This window comes from Canis aureus, chromosome 19 (assembly GCF_053574225.1).
Source record: "Canis aureus isolate CA01 chromosome 19, VMU_Caureus_v.1.0, whole genome shotgun sequence".
Taxonomy (NCBI): domain Eukaryota; kingdom Metazoa; phylum Chordata; class Mammalia; order Carnivora; family Canidae; genus Canis; species Canis aureus.
In genome coordinates this window covers 13,184,785-13,207,633 of record NC_135629.1, presented here as the reverse complement: position 1 = coordinate 13,207,633, position 22,849 = coordinate 13,184,785, and the positions used below count along the sequence as shown (strand labels likewise).

Below are 22,849 nucleotides of genomic sequence, written 5' to 3'. Positions count from 1 at the left end.
TGATATATATTACTTCACTGGGGCTTTAAACACTTCTAAATGAAAGGATCTCATTACCTCACGAAGCAGTGGAGTATGTTCACTAGCTTGGTTTTTCATATGAGCCTCTGAGTAAGTTATTTGCCTCTAACTCCTGGCAATCACTGAATTCTCAGTCATTATACTTCTGTCTTTTCCAGAATGTTGTATAAACAAAATAAATTATAGTGTGTAACCCTTTTGAGACTGTCTTCTTTCACTCAGCATAATGCATTTGAGATTCATCCGTGGTTGAATCTGTTAATAGTGTTTTTTTTTCCTTTTTATAGAGTATCCTATCATTTAGATGCTTCACAGTTTATTTATCCCTTCATCTATCAAAGGACATTTGGGTTGTTTCTAGGTTTTGGCAATTTTAAATCATATCTGGAAGTGTCAACAGGGTAAGGACAAAGAGGAAAAAAGAGCAATAGGGGTTTGCCCCACTCTCTAGAAAGACAACTTCTCAGATTAAAGAGGAAGGAAGGTTCTTCTTCCTCAGGATTTTGGGCTCTTGAGGGGTGCCTCTTTGGTGCAGTGTTGTGGCTGCTCTGGCTGTGAAACTATTTGGGTGCTATGCTGCAAGAGAACAGAAAAAAGAGAGAGAGAAAAAGGAGATTTCTCTTACTCTTCCTTCGTGTTAGGAGACCTCTTTCGTTTTCCTGGGATGGTCTCTGTCAGTCTTGATGCCCAGCTCTATGTATCACTGATTCCAGGTCAGAGGATACCAGCAGGAAAAAGTGATAACCCCCCTTGCTGGTTTGGTGGTACTTAAAGTTCTAGTTTTCTTCCCCAATTGGCATACTTCTGTTTACTTTTCAGAATCCTCACAAAGCTGTTCAGTGCATTGCATGTAAGCTTTATGGTTTTATTCAATGAGATGGATAGGCAGAGTGTGCTTATTTACTCTTTACTGGAAACTAGATCATTCTTTGAGTTTTTTTATTTTATTTATTTATTCATAAGAGACAGAGAGAGACAGAGGCAGAGACACAGGCAGAGGGAGAAGCAGGCCCCATGCAGGGAGCCCGATGTGGGACTCGATCCCGGGACCCCAGGATCACACCCTGGACCAAAGGCAGACACCAAACTGCTTGGCCACCAAGGGATCCCCCATTCTTTGAGTTTTTTAAATATGAAGTATTAGATTGTTTTATTTCTAGCTTAGTTCTTTTAAAACGTTGCTTGGAGAATTGCAATTTCTTCTATTTTAAAGTGTATATGAATGCATGTTTTCTTTCTTTGTTTGATAACCTTAGTATCTGAACTCTTTGTGAGTTTTTATCTGATTATTTATTTGCATACATTTTTAATGAATCTTTATTATGAGAATATGTCTCTTGGACTATTACCAGTGGGGATTCTTCAAAGCCTGAGATGAGGGTGGATTATCCTGAGTGAATTTTATTTGCTTCTGCTCTGTTTGGGGGTGCTACCAGAATGGTAACAATTTAAAATAAATTCTTGGTTTGAGGTTTTGTGGGATACACACTACCTATATAGTGTGAATTCAGGCAGTGAGCTCATGTGAAGGCTAGAGCTTCTGGGTTACACATTCTGGGTATTTGTTTTTAATTTCTCTCATTGTTGAGATTCCAGCAAGGCAACTTTTCTTGCAGTCCCCTAGAAGAGAGCACATTTTCTTTATTTTCTTAATTCTCTCATTTTCTAAAAGCATAGTTCTTTGAGTTTTCAGCTTTATGGATTGGGTCTATTATTGGATGTCCTTGAACTTTTATTTAGTTCAGTCTGGCAAGAACATGGAAACCAGTGGTTAATTTCAACAGGTTAACTATTATCCTCAAGTTGAAAGGTGGCTTCAGTGGTCTATGTACTTAGCTTTTGGCCTCAAATACTCAAATAACTATTCCATATTTTGTTCCTCAATAATCTTTGCATTTATAAAGATTTAAAAACAGGTACTAGCCTTTGGCTCTCTGCTGTGGGAGAGTCATTTATTTGTCCACCATGTTCCCAGAAAGAGAACATTCTCTCCACTAGATTATGTTCTGGAATTCAATTAGATCTCAATTAAAGTAAGGTATATTGGATTCATATAGTATAATAGGAAGGATTTGGAGACTGAAATTGTGGCTTAGTGTTTTTACAACATTGTCAGTTGGGTATGAAGAAACCACATCCTTTCTCTGGACCTCAATTTCCTTGTTATGTGACAGGGTTGGCTTAGATCACGGCTGATACTTTGAAACACTGTGACGATTGCTTATTAAGCCATGTTGTGGAGGTGATGATCAATGTTTCTTCCAGTCTGATTTCTGTTATCATGGCCACCTTTAAACAGTTCATGTTTAAAATATTTCAACATCTTAGCTGGTGTAATCAGAGGAAGGCTGAACAGGGCCTTGTTGAATTTTTTTTTTTTTTTTTTTTAGTGGAGTTTGGATTGTTAAGAATAATATGATTCAGTATAACTGGATAGAATTATTCAAGCAGGAGGGAGTGCAATCATCTCAAGGGTTTGTTACTGGTGTCTCTAAAAAGTAATATCCAGCACTGCAAGTGTAATTCACTGTACACAGAATCAGGAAGCCAACAGTAGTCATGGTGTTTTTGTTGGCTCTGGCATGTGTATGTGTTTATGGCTGTCTTGGCATCTGTGGGTAATACAGGACAGAGACATTTTTTGCAAAGTGAACATGTTTTTTTTCTCCTCCTCTCTAGGCAAACAGTACACATGTTTTAAAGGCAGCAATTGCCTATGCAAACAACATCCCTGTTGAAGTTATTATACAGGATATTATGTGACTTTCTTTTAATGGTAAATATTTAGGGTGCTCCAAAACACACAAAACCACCTCTGAACCCCAAGTCAGAAGGTGCCTAGAGATGATTCAGTCAAGTTATATTTTAAGTTTTGTGTTTGTAGAAGCTTTTTTGTTCCTTCTGAAAAAAAAAAAAAGCTTATAAACCATTAAATTAATATTTTAATAGCATACATTTAGAAACTCAAGTTTTATAAAATTTGGTATGATAGGAGGCTGGGCAAGATGGCAGAAGAGTAGGGTCCCCAAGTCATCTGTCCCCACCAACTTACCTAGATAACTTTCAAATCATCCTGAAAACCTACGAATTCAGCCTGAGATTTAAAGAGAACAGCTGGAATGCTACAGTGAGAAGAGTTCGTGCTTCTATCAAGGTAGGAAGGAGGAAAAAAATAAAGAAGTACAAAAGCAACCAAGGGGGTGGGGCCAGGCAGGCATGTGCCCTCAGGACAGGAAAGCCCAGTCCCGGAGAAGCAGAAACTTTACCAATCTTCTGGGATGGAAAAGAGCTCACAGAAAGCTCGGGCAGGATCCCAGGAGGGGCAGGGATGCCCTCAGGCTCCCAGGGGCACTAACAGAGGACCTGCGCCCCAGGGGAGAGCGCGCCACACCCCGCGGCCGAGCTCCCTAAAGGGCTGCAGCGCATGCCCGGCAGGGCCCCGGAAGCAGCTCAGGTGGCACCTCCAGGCGGAGGGGGCTGCGCAGCCCGGGAGCCTAGGGTGCCAGGGGACACAGCCCAAGATCCAGCACTCTCCCAGAACAGGCGGAAGCTGGGAGGACACAGGGCAACAAGGATGTTTCTGCCAACTGGGTGCCCCAAGCTGTACAGAGCAGCACCCCCCACCCCCGGAGCATCCAGGCCCCTGCGGACTGGGAGACTCTGGTGGTTACTGCGGGAGCTGACTCCAGAGCTGCAGAGCTGGCCGCTGCCAGTGAAGTTGTTCCTCCTGGTGTCACCTTATACCTGGGACTGAGCAGGGCCACCAGGGAGCCAGGGGTCTTACAGGATAAACAGCTCCCACTGAGCCGTGCACCTGGCAGGGGGCGGGGCAGCTCCCCCGGGTACACACACCTGAGACTCAGCACAGGAGCCCCTCCCCCAGAAGATAGCTGGAAGGACAGGGGAAGCGCAAGTTCTTAACCAAGCAGCGCTGGAAAGTTCCAGGGGAAGTCTAGGGACTTACAGTATATAGAGTCAGAGGATACCCCTCCTTGTTTTTTGTTTTCTGTTTGTCCCCTCCCCCCTTTTTTTCTTCTCTTTTTTTCTCCCTTTCCCAGTACAACTTGTTTTTAGCCACTCTGAGCAAAATGACTGGAAGGAAAAACTAACCACAAAAGAAAGAATCAGAAACAGTCCTCTCTCCCACAGAGTTACAAAATTTGGATTACAATTCAATGTCAGAAAGCCAATTCAGAAGCACTATTATAAAGCTACTGGTGGTTCTAGAAAAAAGCATAAAGGATTCAAGAGACTTCATGAATGCAGAATTTAGATCTAATCAGGCTGTAATTTAAAATCAATTAAATGAGATGCAATCCAACCTGGAGGTCCTAATGACAAGGGTTAATGAGGTAGAAGAATGAGTAAGTGACATAGAAGACAAGTTGATGGCAAGAAAGGAAGCTGAGGAAAAAAGAGAAAAACAATGAAAAGATCATGAGGATAGGTTAAGGGAAATAAATGATAGCCTCAGAAGGAAAAATCTACGTTTCATTGGGGTTCCAGGGGACGTCGAAAGGGACAGAGGACCAGAAAGTGTATTTGAACAAATCATAGCTGAGAACTTCCCTAATTCAGAAGGGAAACAGGCATTCAGATCCAGGAGATAGAGAGATCTCCCCCTAAAATCAATAAAAACCGTTCAAGTGGAAAAAAAAAAAAACCGTTTAAGACCTCGATATTTAATAGTGAAACTTGCAAATTCCAAAGATAAAGAGAAGATCTTTAAAGCAGCAAGAGACAAGAGATCCCTAACTTATATGGGGAGAAGTATTAGGTTAACAGCAGACTTCTCCACAGAGACCTGGCAGGCCAGAAAAGGCTGGCAGGATATATTCAGGGTCTTAAATGAGAAGAACCTGCAGCCAAGAATACTTATCCAGCAAGGCTCTCATTCAGAATAGAAGGAGAGATAAAGAACTTCCAAGATAGGCAGAAACTGAAATAATATGTGACCACCAAGCCAGCTCTGCCAAGAAATATTAAGGGGGACTCTGTAAAAGAAAGAGGAAGTCCAAGGAAACAATCCACAAAGACGGAGACTTAATAGGTATCACGATGACACTAAATTCATATCTTTCAATAGTAACTCTGAACGTGAATGGGCTTAATGACCCCATCAAAAGGCACAGGGTTTCAGACTGGATAAAAAAGCAAGACCCATCTATTTGCTGTCTACAAGAGACTCATTTTAGACCTAAGGACACCTACAGCCTGAAAATAAAAGGTTGGAGAACCATTTACCATTCAAGTGGTCCTCAAAAGAAAGCAGGGGTAGCAGTCCTCTTATCAGATAAATTAAAGCTTATCCCAAAGGCTGTGGTAAGAGATGAAGAGGGACACTATATCATACTTAAAGGATCTGTCCAACAAGAGGACCTAACAATCATGAATATTTATGCCCCGAATGTGGGAGCTGCCATGTATATCAATTAATAACCAAAGTTAAGATATACTTAGATAATAATACACTAATACTGGGATACTTGAACACAGCGCATTCTACAATCGATAGATCTTCTAAGCACAACATCGCCAAAGAAACAAGAGCTTTAAATGATACACTGGACCAGATGGATTTCACAGATATTTACAGAACTTTACATCCAAACGCAACGGAAGACATACTAAGTGCACATGGAACTTTCTCCAGAATAGACCACATACTGAGTCACAAATCAGGTCTTAACCAATACCAAAAGATTGGGATTGTCCCCTGAATATTTTCAGACCATAACGCTTTGAAACTAGAACTAAACCAAAAGAAAAAGTTTGGAAGGGTTTCAAACACGTGGAGGTTAAGGACCATCCTGCTAAAAGATGAAAGGGTCAACCAGGAAATTAGAGAAGAATTAAGAAGATTCATGGAAACTAATGAGAATGAAGATACAACTGTTCAAAATCTTTGGGATACAGCAAAAGCAGTCCTGAGGGGGAAATACATCGCAATACAAGCATCCATCTAAAAACTGGAAAGAACTCAAATACAAAGATAACCTTGCACCTAAAGGAGCTAGAGAAGGAACAGCAAATGAAACCTTCACCCAGCAGAAGAAGATGATAAAGATTCGAGCAGAACTCAATGAAATAGAGCCAGAAGAACTGTGGAACAGATCAACAAAACCAGGAGTTGGTTCTTTGAAAGAATAAGATGGATAAACCATTAGCCAGCCTTATTAAAAAGAAGAGAGAAAACTCAAATTAATAAAATCATGAATGAGAAAGAAGAGATCACCACCAATACCAAGGAAATACAAACGATTTTAAAAACTTATTATGAGCAGCTATATGCCAATAAATTAGGCAATCTAGAAGAAATTGACGCATTTCTGGAAAACCACAAACTACTAAAACTGGAACAGGAAGAAATACAAAACCTAAACAGGCCGATAACCAGGGAGGAAATTGAAGCAGTCATCAAAAACCTCCCAAGACACAAAAGTCCAGGGCCAGATGGCTTCCCAGGGGAATTCTATCAAACGTTTAAAGAAGAAATCATACCTATTCTACTAAAGCTGTTCGGAAAGATAGAGATGGAGTACTTCCAAACTCATTTCATGAGGCCAGCATCACCTTAATTCCAAAACCAGACAAAGACCCCACCAAAAAGGAGAATTATATATCAATATCCCTGATGAACATGGATGCAAAAATACTCAACAAGATACTAGCCAATAGGGTCCAACAATACATTAAGAAGATTATTCACCATGACCAAGTGGGATTTATCCCTGGGATGCAAGGTTCAACACTTGTAAAGCAATCAATGTGATTGATCATAACAAGAGAAAAAAACAAGAACTGTATGGTCCTCACAATAGATGCAGAGAAAGCATTTGACAAAATACAGCATCCATTCCTGATCAAAACTCTTCATAGTGTAGGGATAGAGGGAACATTTCTCAGCATCTTAAAAGGCATCTAAGAAAAGCCCACAACAAATATCATTCTTAATGGGGAAAAACTGGGAGCCTTTCCCCTAAGATCAGGAACACGACAGGGATGTCCACTCTCACCACTGCTATTCAACATAGTACTGGAAGTCCTAGCCTCAGCAATCAGACAACAAAAAGACATTAAAGGCATTCAAATTGGCAAAGAAGAAGTCAAACTCTCCCTCTTCGCCGATGACATGATACTCTACATAGAAAACCCAAAAGTCTCCACCCCAAGATTGCTAGAACACATACAGCAATTCGGTAGCGTGGCAGGATACAAAATCAATGCCCAGAAATCAGTGGCATTTCTATACACTAACAATGAGACTGAAGAAAGAGAAATTAAGGAGTCAATCCCATTTACAATTGCACCCAAAAGCATAAGATACCTAGGAATAAACCTCACCAAAGATGTAAAGGATCTATACCCTCAAAACTATAGAACACTTCTGAAAGAAATTGAGGAAGACACAAAGAGATGGAAAAATATTCCATGCTCATGGATTGGCAGAATTAATATTGTGAAAATGTCAATGTTACCCAGGGCAATTTACACGTTTAATGCAATCCCTATCAAAATACCATGGGCTTTCTTCAGAGAGTTGGAACAAATCATCTTAAGATTTGTGTGGAATCAGAAAAGAGCCCGAATAGTCAGGGGGATATTAAAAAAAGAAAACCATAGCTAGGGGCATCACAATGCCAGTTTTCAGGTTGTACTACAAAGCTGTGGTCATCAAGACAGTGTGGTACTGGCACAAAAACAGACACATAGATCAATGGAACAGAATAGAGAACCCAGAAGTGGACCCTGAACTTTATGGTCAACTAATATTCGACAAAGCAGGAAAGACTATCCACTGGAAAAAAAAGACAGTCTATTCGGTAAATGGTGCTGGGAAAATTGGACATCTACATGCAGAAGAATGAAACTAGTCCATTCTCTTACACCATACACAAAGATAAACTCAAAATGGATGAAAGATCTAAATGTGAGACAAGAATCCATCAAAATCCTAGAGGAGAACACAGGCAACACCCTTTTTGATCTTGGCCACAGCAACTTCTTATAAGATACATCCATGAAGGCAAAAGAAACAAAAGCAAAAATGAATTATTGGGGCTTAAGATAAAAAGCTTCTGCACAGCCAAAGAAACAGGCAACAAAACTAAGAGACAACTTCAGAATGGGAGAAGATATTTGCAAATGACCTATCAGATAAAGGGCTAGTGTCCAACATCTATAAAGAACTTATTAAACTCAACATCAAAGAAGCAAAGAATCCAATCATGAAATGGGCAAAAAACATGAACAGAAATTTCACAGAGCAAGACATAGACATGGCCAACAAGCACATGAGAAAATGCTCCGCATCACTGGCCATCAGGGAAATACAAATCAAAACCACAATGAGATACCACCTCACACCAGTAAGAATGGGGAAAATTAACAAGGCAGGAAACAACAAATGTTGGAGAGGATGTGGAGAAAAGGGAACCCTCTTACACTGTTGGTGGGAATGTGAACTGGTGCAGCCACTCTGGAAAACTGTGTGGAGGTTCCTCAAAGAGTTAAAAATAGACCTGCCCTATGACCCAGCAATTGCACTGCTGGGGATTTACCCCAAAGATACAGATGCAGTGAAACGCCGGGACACCTGCACCCCGATGTTTCTAGCAGCAATGTCCCCAATAGCCAAACTGTGGAAGGAGGCTTGGTGTCCATCGAAAGATGAATGGATAAAGAAGATGTGGTTTATGTATACAATGGAATATTACTCAGCCATTAGAAACGACAAATATCTACCATTTGCTTCAATGTGGATGGAACTGGAGGGTATTATGCTGAGTGAAATAAATCAATTGGAAAAGGACAAACATTATATGGTCTCATTCATTTGGGGAATATAAAAATTAGTGAAAGGGAATAAAGGGAAAGGAGAGAAAATGAGTGAAAATATCAGTGAGGGTGACAAAACATGAGAGACACCTAACTCTGGGAAATGAACAAGGGGTAGTGGAAAGGGAGGTGGGCGGGGGGTTGGGGCGATTGGGTGATGGGCACTAAGGGGGCACTTGGTGGAATGATCACTGAGTGTTATGCTAAATGTTGGTAAATTGAACTCCAATTAAAAAAATTTGGTATGATATTAACATATGAAGTCATTTTGATGAAACAAATTTCAAATTCAAAAATTTGAATTTAGAACTTTATTCAACAAACACCGATTTTCTATTTGATATGAGGCACTAAGGTACTATTTTCCATATGGATTCTAGGATATTATGGATTACAATAGCTGTCTTATGCCAGTTTTTCTGACAAAATTAAAATAAAACATTGCAGAACTCCTAAAGAACCTATGAGGGGTATTCCACAGAATGCAGTTTGGATTGCACTGGTTTAATCTAATCCCACTATTTTCCAGTTGAGAAAGCAGAAGCTCCGAGAGAGTTAATAATTTTTCCAAAGGGGGAAGGTAAAATAACATTTGTTCTGTGCCTAGTAAGTGCTAGTGATGAGAGGTTTTCCAAAGATGGTCATATTTTTTGAAATTTACCTTTGTGTCATTATTGATAATGATACTTTTAGACCCATTTTATAGAGGACAAAATTAGGGTCCCATGAGGCAGAAGAGGTAGGTAGACCTTTCTAGATGCATTCATGATTTTGCCTATTAGTTTAAATAGGAGTGATTTGACCAGCTGTGTGTTTTAAGCAATATATTCTATGCAGGCATTATTTTATACGTCTTAAAAATTTTTGAAGGAAATGCACATGATTTACATTTTCCCTATTTTATGAATGAGCATGCTGAGGCATAACAAATTTGTGTCATTTGGCTTAGGAAGTATGTGGTGGGGAGTAAGTGGCAGAGCTGGAACTTGAACCCAGGTGTCCTGGCTGAATAACAATAAGCTTTTTGAGCTAAACAGTTGTTAGTGCTATACAGCTGAAGACCACCAGAACACACCTATGGTGGGTTTAGTGGTCATTGCTATATTGGAGTGTTAATCTCAAAAATAAAAGCATCAGTTATTTTACCAGGAAAAATGGGTTTATTCAGGAACAACAATTTGGAACATCCATGCTACATCAAAACCATAGACGCATCCCGAGAAGGAAGGAAAGGAACACTCCTTCACAGAGGAACAGTTGAAGATAGGAGGAGCTGTTGTAAACAGTGAGTCCATTGGAGAAAACTGGATGTTCACAGTGTGATGGCTTTTCATTGGCTGAGTTGTGATAGCCTGTCATTGGTTGGGCTGTTGCTGGGAGAGGAGAAAAAAACCTTCCTCCTCCTGTTAGGATAGTAAAGTAGATAAAGTAGTATGACCAGAAAGGTAGGTTTTTTGGGTCTGTAGGTAAGGGCATGTGCTAAGACAGGAGACCTCCCCCAGCTGGCCTCCCGACTTCGTTTTAGTGAGGTTTCTCTGTTAATTTTCACTGGAGCATGCTCACAGACAATGGAATGTCTCTAAAATGGTGTTAGAAGCGGTTTATAGGATTGGGATTGTATCTGGTAATTTGAAAAGGCTTTAGGGAAGCAAGGCTTTGTTCTGGGTTGTGTGCTGTCTTAGAATGAGATAATTCCATGATTGGGTTTCTCAGTCTTAGATGAAAGGAGTGAAGTTAGAGTTAAATTGGTAAAAACAGCAGTCACCATTATCTGGGAAGGGCAAGGGAACAGCATTCTGGTGGTTGGGACAGCATTTATGTTTTGTCTGTTCAGGCATGATTACAAAAGGTTCTTGTCTTTATCTTGATCCATCAGATGTTGTCTGATGTGATATTTTGTGAAATTATGGATAGTCCACAGTGTTGGGCTGGCTGAGAGATGGGCACCCAAAATGGCGGACATCTCAAATTGGGTCAAAATGGCTTATCTTCCAAGGCAGCCGTGACCACCACATCATCTCCAGTAAATCGAATAGACAGAAAAACAAAACTTTCCATCTGGGACTTTCCAGCCAGGGACCACCCCCAATCGTCTGTACTATCCCCACTCCCAGCCAATCACCTAGGGAGGGACACGGTGTTCCCTTGCCTAACCCGGATCCAGACCTGGAACCAATAAAGCCTAAAAACCCCCACACTCCCCAACCCTGGCGCGACTTCCCTGACACTGGCCACCTCTCCGAGTCAGAGAACCTCGCCCGGGAGCGCTCCCCATTAAAGCACTCTCAAACCTACTGCCTGGCTCTGCCGTTTGTTTGTTTGTCCCCCCATCCTCCCCCCTTCATTTGGAAAAAACCTAACACACAGGAAACCACCGAGGCCTAATTGTTAGAGAGTTGCCAGCTCCTATCAACTTCCAAATGTGGTGACAGCCTCAGGCCAGCTCCTAGTCTTGTCTTCCACAATGAAGGGTTTCAGTTAATGTGACCACTCTGATTGGTATGTGGAGTGTGAGCTGGAAGGGAGCAAGAAAGGATGCAAGGAGACCAGCTGTTGCTTGAGGGCGAGAGAAAGATGTTGATAGCTTGGCCATAGAAATGGAGAAGTAACTAACTCTTCTTCATCTCCCCCATACTCTTAGGCTATTGAAACTCTAGTTTTCAAAGAGACTGAGATTTATAGAGATCTTATTCAGGTTACTTGGATTGTTTTTGCAAACTTCTTAAGACCTTTAAAAGTACCAGCTGAGACTTTTTTGTTGTTGTTGTTGTTGTTGTTGTTGTTATTGACAAAATCCCCCCAGAGGGCTTGTAGAAGTTAGATTTGTGTTTGGGGATTTGCAATACATATAGTCTGACCAGAATAGAGAGAAATACTTTTGGTTATGAATATAGTAGACATATACGCGAGGTCTAGAAAGATTTGTATGTTGTGTGGAAGGGGAAACGATTCTAAATAAAATGGCCATGTAACCATGAGCCTACTGCTTGTCTTGGTGAATCCTTCAGGATTTGAAATAAATCCAGCTTAACTAAAAAGTAGTTTCAATGTTGTTGTTGTTGTTTGTTTTGTGTTTTTTTTTTCCTCAACTGCCTCTCATACCTTGGCCTTTAGCATAAAAAAACAAAAAATCCTGTTAAGTATTAGTTCTTCAAACAGGAAATAAAGCAGAGTAGTTAAGATAAATTGGGTTCTGCCTCCATATTTGTAACAACTGTTAAACAACAAAATTCAGGAAAATAAATTTGAAGATCTAATTGGGCTTATTAAGCAATTCATAAATTGAGTAGCATCCTATGTAGCAAGTAAGGCGATGCTCTGAGGAATTTTACAAAACGGGAAGGCTTTGATAGGAAGAAGATGGTGCAAGAAAATTATTCGCAAAAGAAAAGGAAGGATTGTTTCAGGGCAAGACATCTTTTGGGGGAGTGAAGAGAAAGGCAGGTTTTGTTGTTGTTGTTTGTTTTTATCATGTAGATTATCTTGCTAGTGCTGATAAGGAAATTTCAGATTGACTTTTTAAAGGTCACATTCCTGGGATAGGTTGAAACTGTAATTAGGTCTTGGTTTGCTGTTTCAGAGGACAAATGACTCCATTTTGGGCTTGTGTTTTGTTTTGTTTTTTAACACAACTGAACCTCCAGAGATTTGTCAAGCCTTGTATTGTCATGTTATAGCCTCATTAGAAATGCAATGACAGCCTAGATTGAATTCTAGTGTCATAACCTTGTCAGAATTCTCATTTCAGAATCTAACCAGGATTTTAATGTTAAAACTGTAGGGGTTTAAGCACTCAAGTTAAGATATGAGACAAAGAAATTAGATAGAACCTAAAATACAACTTTCCTACTGCTAAGATCAGGTAATGTGTAATATGCCAAATACCTGTATGCAAGTGGACTTTATAATATTCAACCCCAGAATTTGGCAAGCTTTACCTCCCCAGCTTGGGATCGTGACTTCCTTTTTCCATGAGGACTGGAGCGATGCTAGAAGCATCACAATCTCTTGAGCTTCTTCATGTGGAGGGAAATTCAGGTAGAAGGGCAATTTCCAGTGTCAAGGAGGAAACATTTCTATCCTTTAGATTTTATCTAGCTGGTTTAAGAATTAAATTGACATGAGATAGATTAACAGGAGATTAAAAAAAAAAAAAGTTCAATTATGTGTGCAGAGGCCCATTAATGAAATGGGGATGCAAAGAAATGACCAAGACTGGCAGTTTTTATATATTTTTTAGATGAGGCAATAAATCTGTGATGAATTGACAGGTCAAAGAGGAGGATATATGATCTTAATATTTTGGGAAACATATTAACTTCAATTCATAAGGAATTCTAAACAGAATTTGGGCCAGGCAGAAAATTAGTAAAAAGTAACAAGGTTTTTTGTTGTTCTTGTTTTGTTTTTTTACAGCCTTTTTGGCTTCGAATTTCCAATATCTGGTGGTAAAAATGTCTCGTTATTGTGGAGGCCGAGAAAAATCAAGGCCATTCCACCTCAAGTTTAGCATTAGCACAAGTAGAGCCATCTTAGGCCCCTGTGATGTGTTCACTGTGCTGAACTTTACAGGAAAGACTGCAGAATGTCCTCAGGGAATCCCATATCAGAAAAACAACAGAGCCCTCACCCGTGGTAGAAAGCCCCATATTAGAATGAGAACAGAGCTCAATGCCCTTAAGCCCGGTATCAGAATGTAAACAGAACTTGAGAAATTCCTCCACCCCTTCTGAAAATCCCCTAGACCAGCCTATAAAAAACCCAGCTGTAACCCACTTCGTGGTCCAAGTCCCTGCTCTGTTGTGTTAGGTATACTTGGACCCAAGCTTGAGCTTACAAATAAACCCTCGTGTCCTTGCATCGGTGTCGGCTCCTTGGTGGTTTCTTGGATTCACAGTCTTGGGCACCACATTTACCTCCTGGTATAGGAAGGGTTTCTTTCACATAAGGGATTTATTTCCTACTTTCTGGAGACAAAAGAGCCATCAGAATGTTCCTCTTGCTCTGTTTCTTAAAAACTGTTAATTCAAAATATTCAGTATGACAAAGTGGCACATTTTGAAGCAAGCTGCCTGTGGAGGCCGAGAAAATTAAGGCCATTCCACTTTAAGTTCAGCGTTAGCACAAGTACAGCCATCTCAGGCCCCTGTGATTTAAGAGCTGAAATTTACATTACTTCAGTTACAGAAAAAAAAAAACAGCTTACCGCTTAAGGTCCTAGAAAGCCCTATATTAGAATGAGAACAGAACTCAATGCCCTTGAAAGCCCCATATCAGAATGTAAACAGAACTTGAAAAATTCCTCCACCCCTTCTGGAGGTCCCCTAGACCAGCCCTTAAAACTAAGCTGAAACCCACCTTGGGGTCCAAGTCCCTGCTCCGCTGTGTCAGGTACACTTGGACCCAAGCTGGAGCTTATAAATAAACCCTCGTGTGTTTGCATCGGTGTCGGCTCCTTGATAGTTTCTCGGATTCGCAGTCTTGGTCACAGCACTGCCCTTGCTCCTACACCACTAATAATTAGGCAAAATTCTGTCTCATGGGATTTGTATATTCTAAAGTCACCACATAGTTTGGAACTCAATATTATAAGTCAGCATGGATTTAAATGTTTAAAATCCATCCAGGATTATGTAGTTATAAATCAGGCAATTCTAGATTTTTAATGGTAAGTGAATTATGGAAGGAAGACCTGATCTCAGCAGAATAAATAGTTTACATGATAATCAGATACTTTTAGGCAAGTAACAATGAGAACTCTCATTGTATGTGCCATTTGGGGGCATGATTTCACTGATCAGAAACCAAGGAACTTTCATTTTGGGGGGGAGATTCCTGGTCCAGGTAAATACTGGTCCTTTTAAAAAAAAATCACTTCCCCAGATGAGTTTCATCAAGTCACTGCCCCCTTTCCTCTCCTTATCCCCTACTATGTCATGTCTCCACTCTACGCACTCATAACATCCTTGTTTCTATTTCATAATGTAATAAGATTTTTTTCTCCATTGGTGCCCTTGGTCATGCCCCTCTGAAGAATGAAGAGGTAGACCAGACCGAGTGATAGGCAGCAAAGCAAGGTTTATTTAGTAAAAACAAAGTGATAGTACAAAGCTCCTGAGGAAAGAGGGGACCTGAGAGCATTGCCACTGGAGTTCCTAAATCTAGGGATTTTTGTGGGCTTGTTGGTGGGCTGTTTTAATCTGATTAACCCTACTGTGCCTGCCATCTAATCAGGTTTTTGTCACTTATCACATGGGAAAGGCTGGAGTCTCCTTCCAGGGTGGTGTAACATTCTTCTAAAGGTGGTTTCCTCTTAGGGCAGGCCTCCTTGTCCCTGCCTGCCTGCCTGCCTGCCTGCCTTCCTTCCTTCTATCCTTCATCAGTAACACTTGCTGAACGCATTGAGTATGTAACCTCTGTGTTCTCTCTTAGGCTGTAGTTCTTCGAGGACAGTTTCCATATTTATCTTCTTTGATATGTCCCTGGAGCTGATAGTCTTCCTTGTTTGTGTTGGTGCTCAACAAAAATATTTGTTTGGTATTATCTCTGGTTGTTGGAATAGCACCTAGTGTAGCGTCTCCCATTGTACTGCCTGTAAGCAGACTGAGGTGGGGAGTTGCATGGGGAAAGCTTACTAAGGACTGTTCTCAGGAGATGGGTCTGTCAGGAAGTGAGAAGTCAGGACTGGGTGATTAAAGTGGAATTGCAACTAAGGCCCACCACTTGCCTTAAGGGAAACATTGGACTTGGGATGTCTATTCAGAGCTGTTACAAAGTAAGGCCAAGGGTGGGGCTTTCAAATTTAAAGGAAAGCCATTAAGGGAGGGGACATGACCCTGGGTGGGGCAGTTCCCTCAAGCTGTGGGGCAATTTGCAGTGAGGATTGCAGCTGTGAGCTGTCAGCAACCAGCATTCCCAGATGCCAGGGGATGAGGACTTGAGTCTGAGGGGATTTTGGTGATCCTCACAGGATCTACTATTGATAATTGCCCTTCTCTAGATTAAACAGATTGCCATGTTCCTAATAACACGAGTAGACTAAACCCAAGATTTCCAGACTCTTACACCAATGGCTTTTCACTCTGAATGGCTCAAAGTCCCGTCTTACCCATTAAATATCTAATTGTTACAGGATTTCTTTTCCTTTAGTGCCCATGGTTCTCAGTCACACTGCTTCAAAGACTTAAGAGGTAGACCATATGAAAGAATGATGGGCAGCAAAACAAAGTTTATTAAATTATAGTACAAAGCTCTAGAAGAGGGGGGGACCTGAAAGTGTTGCTGTCAATTTCTAAATCAAGGTGTTCTTAGGAGATTGTTGTCTGGCTGTTTAACCTGATTAATCCACATGCACCTATCACCTAATCAGGTTTTTGTCCATGTGCTCATCTACCTAACATGCAGTTGTTCATGAATGGTGGAGGGCTCCTTCCAGAGTGGTTTTCATAGCCTCTAGGAGGGATCAAGAAGGTGGAGGCCGTCACTGCCCTAAGGCATGCTGGCCAGCTATAGGCCACCAGATCAAACTTTATTCCACTGGCTGTTGAGCTACCCTCTGGGCCTGGATTAGGATGCCCAAAGCCATTCCCTGCCTTTCTGTAAAGGTAGAAAGGGTAAGGTCTTTTTCCTTTTAAGTGTAGTTTCCTTTTAGGATGGGAGAGGGGTGTCAGGGCATGGTGTCCCCTTGCCCCTCCCTGCCTTTCTTCCAACTGTCCTCCATTATAACCATGTTAGATACCTGGTGTGTCCTTAAATCATCAAGAAAACAAGAGTATTCAGGACAACTGACTTGTGATTCCCTGTCCAATAATGCAGCCAAGACTGACTAGGTTAGATACATGGATTTAGTATGTAGTAGGTAACACTTACTAATTTCCAAATAGTGTTCTAAGTCCCCTGTGTGAATTAATTCATTGACTCCCCCACAACATTATGTGATAAGGATGTCCTCATTTTTACAATTAAGAAAACTGAGGTATGCTTATTTAAGTAATTTGCCCCCAAATGATACAGCGACCAGAAGTTGGACTCAGAGAGTCTGGCTGGACAGTATATGATCTTAATATTTTGGGGAAAAAAAATCCCTCTCCCTTGATTTATTATGTACTAACTCTGTGTCAGGCACTGCGCTAAGTATTTTGCTTGACTTATCTGATTTTTGCTCCCATAGTCCTTTGAGGTAGCATCAAATATTTATCTCCATTTTAGAGATTAGTAGATAGATTCCCAGAAGCTTTATAACCTGCCCCAGTTCACCCAGCTAGAAAATAGTGGGACTAACATTTAAATCCAGATCCATCTTACTTCATAGTCCCTATTTTTAGCTGATATCTCTAATGTTCTGGCTTTTCTGTTTTGATAATCAAGTCTGCAAGGCCTCATGGCAACATTTTCAAGTTCTTGTAAAGCAAAATGAAGTTGTTTACTGGGAAAGTTGTGGCCTTGAAGGTGTGTCCTTATGTTTCCACAGGTCTCAACTTAAGTGACTTTCTGTAAGAAACAAAAATATGCAAGAAGGAAGGGCACGTGGGTAGCTCAGTTGGTAAGCATCTGACTCTTGATGTCAGCTCTCTTGATCTCAGTGTCACGAGTTCAAGCCCTGTACTGGGCTCCATGCTGCATGTGAAACTTACTTAAAAAATTATGCAAGAAGGAAATTAACATTTATTGGACATTTTATAAGTGCTTGATACCTTTGTATACATAATCTATAATGAGAAATAACATATATTAATTCTAACCATATGAAAATGCAATGCCCCTCATGAGGTTACTCTTCAATGGGGGCAGGGAGGGGGAAGGGATATATTTTGCTCTGAGGAATGGATCTTTTGTCTGGGAGTTGGTTAACAAGGCCATGGGGGAATTAAACCCCAGACTACAATTTTAAAACATTGGACCCAAACCAACTGAACTGTTCACCAGTTTTACTTAAGATCCTGATTATGGGATTCTATGCATATTTTAATATTCTTATTTTTGAACTTCAGAACATGAGGTTTGAATGTAGGATAAAGAAAACCTCATCCTGTTGTGGTCTTCTCTTAAAATGAGAGCTACAGACACTGTTTGTCTTGGGTTGTAAGACCTGCTGAACACCTACCTGATTCCTTTACCTGGAGTTTTTGACAGGAATGACCAGGCAGGTTATTTACACGGAAGCGGTAAGGGAAGCTGACAAGGGTTTGTTGATTGAGCCTGGCATGGTTCAGTTCCAAGAGTGACTTTGTCCTGACATCAAATAGCAGTGATTTCAGGTTTATGACAGTTATCAAATATAATGATGTAGAATGGGACCGGACTGTACTATAATAGCAATAAAAATCAACCTGGAAGGAGAGATGCTTCCATCTGTTTTGCTGTTGCTCAGGGAGCTTGACTGTGTGCATTTGAGGTGGTGCCATGACTGTGAGGGATCAGATTTTTTATTTCCCCCTAAGTGGAGGATGGGGTCACCTGGACTGCTATGGTCACAAGGGACTTGGACTGTGACAGCTTTTTCCTGACTGACATCACCTGTCACTTTGACAATCAACGCTGATGGCTGCCTCCTTGGGAGTTCAAGTAAGGGAGGTGAGAGCAGATTTGAGCTGGCTGGGTGAGTGTTGGTGACATTAAAATAGAGCCGCTCTTGTGCAAACCACAGGTGATGACAGCTCTCCATTTTTGTCTACTCGGAGGCTTCCCTTCTTGGATAGCTAGAGATTAATCCCTTACATTTTTTATAGGGTCTTTTGTGTAATAGTTCATCCTATTTTATGTACCCCAAACAAACAAGCAAACAAAAACCCATGGTTGAATGTGATAAAAAAAATATTGTCTATGATGTCTTTCCTTTTTAGGTTAACCTCGCGCATGATTATACTAGAAACCTCAAGAAATCCTACCTATTTACCTAAAAACTGCAAACACTTATATGACCATGGAAAATTTTTACCTCTTAGTATGCCGTGGATTTATTATTTATTTGGAAAACATTTCTCTAAATACATTTAGAAAAACATACCTCATTAGCTGCCACTGTTGAGGTGGAGGTGATTCTTTGTTACATGTGAGATGTGAACAGTGCTGAGTCTCTCCCTGGTTTGAAATTGGACTCATGTCAGAGCTGAGAGAATGTAACTACCTGCTCAAAGATGGGGAGAAGTACTGCCTATGCTGAGGTGACTAGCACCTTGCTAAGCTGAAAACAGTGTTCTCAGTGCAAGGGATCTCTCTAACACTTGTTTAAGCCAGTGTTTAAATCTTATTTAATGTTCAGGAAAGGAGCACTGTGTGCTCTAGAGGAGAGTGTGGGCTGAGAGAAGGAATCTCTTCTCTATCCTTAGGGATAAAGAGAGCCAGATGGACATGAAAGGGACAGTGTCCAGGAGAATTCACTGAAACTCTAGTCTTTGCCATGTTTTTTGTTAGCCAAAGCCCTTTGAGGTCCTGGGGTAAGTTAAGAGAACCCTTAGAACTCCCGGGCTGGCCACCGCAGAGGGCACCTTATCATCCCCTCTCAGACTAAGAGCCTGTGGCACCATCAGCAGTATGTTGTTGTAAGCCTAGCTTAAAGCTTTTGGCCAAGTCTTATATAGTTCTCAAGAGCGTTTTTTTTTTGGCTTTTTTTTTTTTTTTTTTTTATGGCCTCATTGTGGGCCATGTAGTTATACAACACTTGTATTGATCTGGAGCTTTTAGTTTCAAGTAACCAAGCTTGCAACTCAAACTGCTTCAAGCCCTTCAAAAGAGTTTAGTGAATTATATACCAGAGAAGTTCAGGAATACTCTTCAGACACAGCTAGATTCAGGGGCTCAAGCAATTTCTTTGGGTCTTGGAATCTGTCTGTCTCTCTTCCTCTGTCCCTCTCATTCTTCCCACAGCTTCCCCCTTGGGCCAGTTTGAGTTACAGCCTGTTTCCAGACTCATGACTGTGGCCAGGGTGATGGAACATGCTAACCGGCTGGATCAGGTCACAGCCTCACTTCTGATGCTGGGTGGAGGGTCAACTGGACCACAGGGGCTGGGAGGGAGGTCCTTCCTCCAAGGAAAGTTGAAGTGCTATGACTAGAAAAGGGGCAAAGGCACTGGGCAGAGAAAAACTGCAGATATCCTTCAAAATAGAATAATTTCTCACATTACATGATGAGGGTCCATGGAGGGGGAAGCACTAGAGGATGTTTTATCAAGAGAGAAAGGCTAAATCAAGGTGCTTTTGCAAACACTCCATTCAAATCCTGTTGGGTAACAACCTCCTTGGGAGCTTCCTAGGTGAAATCTGAAACCAACTCCCCTACAAGAAGGGCAAGGAGAGACTGAAAGAGGCCAGCCAATCTAAATGGGTAGGGAACTTAGCTATGAAACTTATTTTGGGCAGCCAAGAGACAAATGGATCTCTCTACCTGCCTGCCAAAACTTAAAAGTTCATATAAAGGTTCTAATTAGGTCAGTCAAATTGACAGTCCAGATGGTCTGAACACCACATCACTCAAGGCTGTGTACTTGGGGTAGTTTCTGGGAGCAGGGAAGTGAAGTGAATGCACATTCCAAGGATAGGGGAGAAAGTGAGAAGCCTCTGCTTGCCAGGGGCCAGCACACAGGGCAACCAGCATTTGTGTCTTTTGAATAATCTACCCCAACAAATTCCTGCAGGAGGAAACCAGGGAAATGCTTGTATTTTCTTGTTGTGAATCATAGTAACTTGGGACTTACATTGTTCAACGTTAATTTCCACCCCTAACCCACCCCTAACCCACCCCTAACCCTCATCATTCTCTGCTCCTCTCTGCCCTGTTTGAGGCCCAGAACTCAGGCCCCTATGACCTATATCATCTGGACTTCCTTGAACTCTGACTTCCAAGTGGGTTTGGGCTATGGGAGGCACGCAGGAGACCGGAGGGTGGGGAGAGAGGAGTCAGGGTCAGAGCTATAGGTTAGCAGTAGCTGCAGTTTGCATCTGAGAGTCCTTCCTTCCTCCGCACCCATTTTTGGTTTCAGTGACACTCTTTCCTCTCTTTACCCCTGTAGCCTAGAGAGTTGGTTATGACATTTTGGCTTCCTGCAGTTGTTAGTGACTATAGTTACTTACCATTCCTTTTAGAGGTCCATAATCCTGCCCCTATCTCTGTTAGTAGTACTTTGCTTAACTTCTCCTTAGAATCTCCTCTGAGTGTGCCTTCTATTTTTCCCTGGGTCTGTGACCCTTATCGATAAACATTGCAGAGTTTTTGAGAGGCATTGAGACTTTTCTCCCTTCCCTTTCATTATCACGGTATAAATACCTAAACTGATATGGATCCTACAGGTTAACTAGGAGAAAAGGGAGAAAAGCCTTTTAAGAAGACTTAAGTCTTGATTAGAAAACCATTTTACAGAAAGGTAATATTAATAACTGCAAATAATAATAATACGATTCATTTCAATTATGGCATCACAGTTCACCAAGCTCTGTTCCATGACTGGAAATATATGATTTCATTTCATTCTCCAAATTTGGATAGATGACATACTTCATTCATGGTCATTTTGGTAGGGAACAGAACTAGGATTCAGTTTCAGGTCTTTCTTCCTCTGGAGTCACATATGGGCTCTATATTCTGCTTTCTCCACTTCCCTGTCCTGCCCCACCAAAAAAGTTTGAGCTCTGAAAGGTGGGGTGTACATGAGCCATAGAGGTGAATGAGACCAACGAGTTCCAGTGTGTTTTAATATTAAGGCATGAGAGTCTTGATCTTACTTAGTAACCCTGGGATGAAAGTCCATGTGTTCCACCCCCAGCTCAGAGCTGCAGTCCCACTATCATGTGGTAAACCTATTCATAAATAAGGAGCAGGAGAGGTTTGTAAAATTAGCTCATTCCAAAATGACAGAAGGTAACACAGTGCCTAACCCTAAATCGTAAGATCCCAGATGCTTGATGCTAAATGAGGAACTAAGAATGTTTTCCCAATTCCAGCTAGGACCATCCTCATAGACACTTGTCCGTGCTTGTCATTTTTATTACCTAGTGTTTACTGTCTTCATGTTATGAGTCTGTGTTTTGGGAGGAGCTAGTTGGGGGTGGCGGGGAGCTGGAAAGACTCCATCCTGGGGATGGAGTAAGAGGTGGCAGCTTTGGAGAGGAAAAGTGGATACTAAGTCTTTAGCCCATGCCTATGTCCAGGGCACTCATCAGAGAGAAGTTATGACTGCCACACTAGCTAGGCATGCTTTAGTATGGGAGTCTAGGTAATTTAATACTACCAGGGCCAGGGATCCCTGGGTGGTTCAGCAGTTTAGTGCCTGCCTTCGGCTCAGGGCATGATCCTGGAGTCTCGGGATCAAATCCCACATCAGGTTCCCTGCATGGAGTATGCTTCTCCCTCTGCCTTTGTCTCTGCCTCTCTCTCTCTCCTTCTATGTCTCTCATGAATAAATAAATTTAAAAAAAATCTAAAAAAAAAAAAAAAATAGGGCCATGGGTTGGGGATTGAAAGCTATTACATCGAGTTTCTAACAGTTTTTGACTTGAGGATATCTTATTGAACTTGACGAGTCTCATTATTTCCCCAGCCAGGAAATGAATCAGTATAATGCTCTCTCTGGTGTTTTCATCATAGGGTGTGAGACATGAAATCAGACTTAGAAGCAAAACACTTTATTTTATGTTTTTTTTTTTTTCTTTAAATCAACAATCTAGGGCAGCCTGGGTGGCCCAGCGGTTTAGCGCTGCCTTCAGCCCAGGGTATGATCCTGGAGACCCGGGATTGAGTCCCGTGTTGGGCTCCCTGCATAGATGGAGCCTACTCTCCCTCTGCCTGCCTTTCTCTCTCTCTCTCTCTCTCTGTCTCTCATGAATAAATAAAATCTTTTAAAAAATAAATAAATAAATCAACAATCTAGTTTCTATTCCCTCACAGTCATTGTTTTGAGGTAAAAAAAATATATATATATATATATGTATATATATATATACACACACATATGTATATATGTATATACATATTCACAGCAATGTGATAAATGCTC

The 22,849-nt window shown here is 41.2% G+C and overlaps 2 long non-coding RNA genes across 21 annotated transcripts in view; one reads left to right on the top strand and one right to left on the bottom strand.

Annotated features, from left to right (window-relative positions):
* Positions 1-22,849, top strand: part of LOC144289656 (uncharacterized) — a 469,344-nt gene that overhangs the window by 228,052 nt on the left and 218,443 nt on the right. Inside the window, exon 6 of one of the 20 annotated variants that reach the window (XR_013357510.1) lies at positions 17,330-17,401. The exons of the other annotated variants lie outside the window; for them this stretch is intronic. This is a non-coding gene — a long non-coding RNA (uncharacterized LOC144289656). The remainder of the gene's footprint in view (positions 1-17,329; positions 17,402-22,849) is intronic. 20 annotated transcript variants of the gene reach the window in all.
* LOC144289659 (uncharacterized) lies at positions 16,165-18,259 on the bottom strand. Its single transcript, XR_013357516.1, has 3 exons — positions 18,189-18,259; positions 17,963-18,090; positions 16,165-17,349 (listed from the first exon to the last, which is right to left on the bottom strand). It is a non-coding gene; the product is annotated as an uncharacterized LOC144289659 (long non-coding RNA).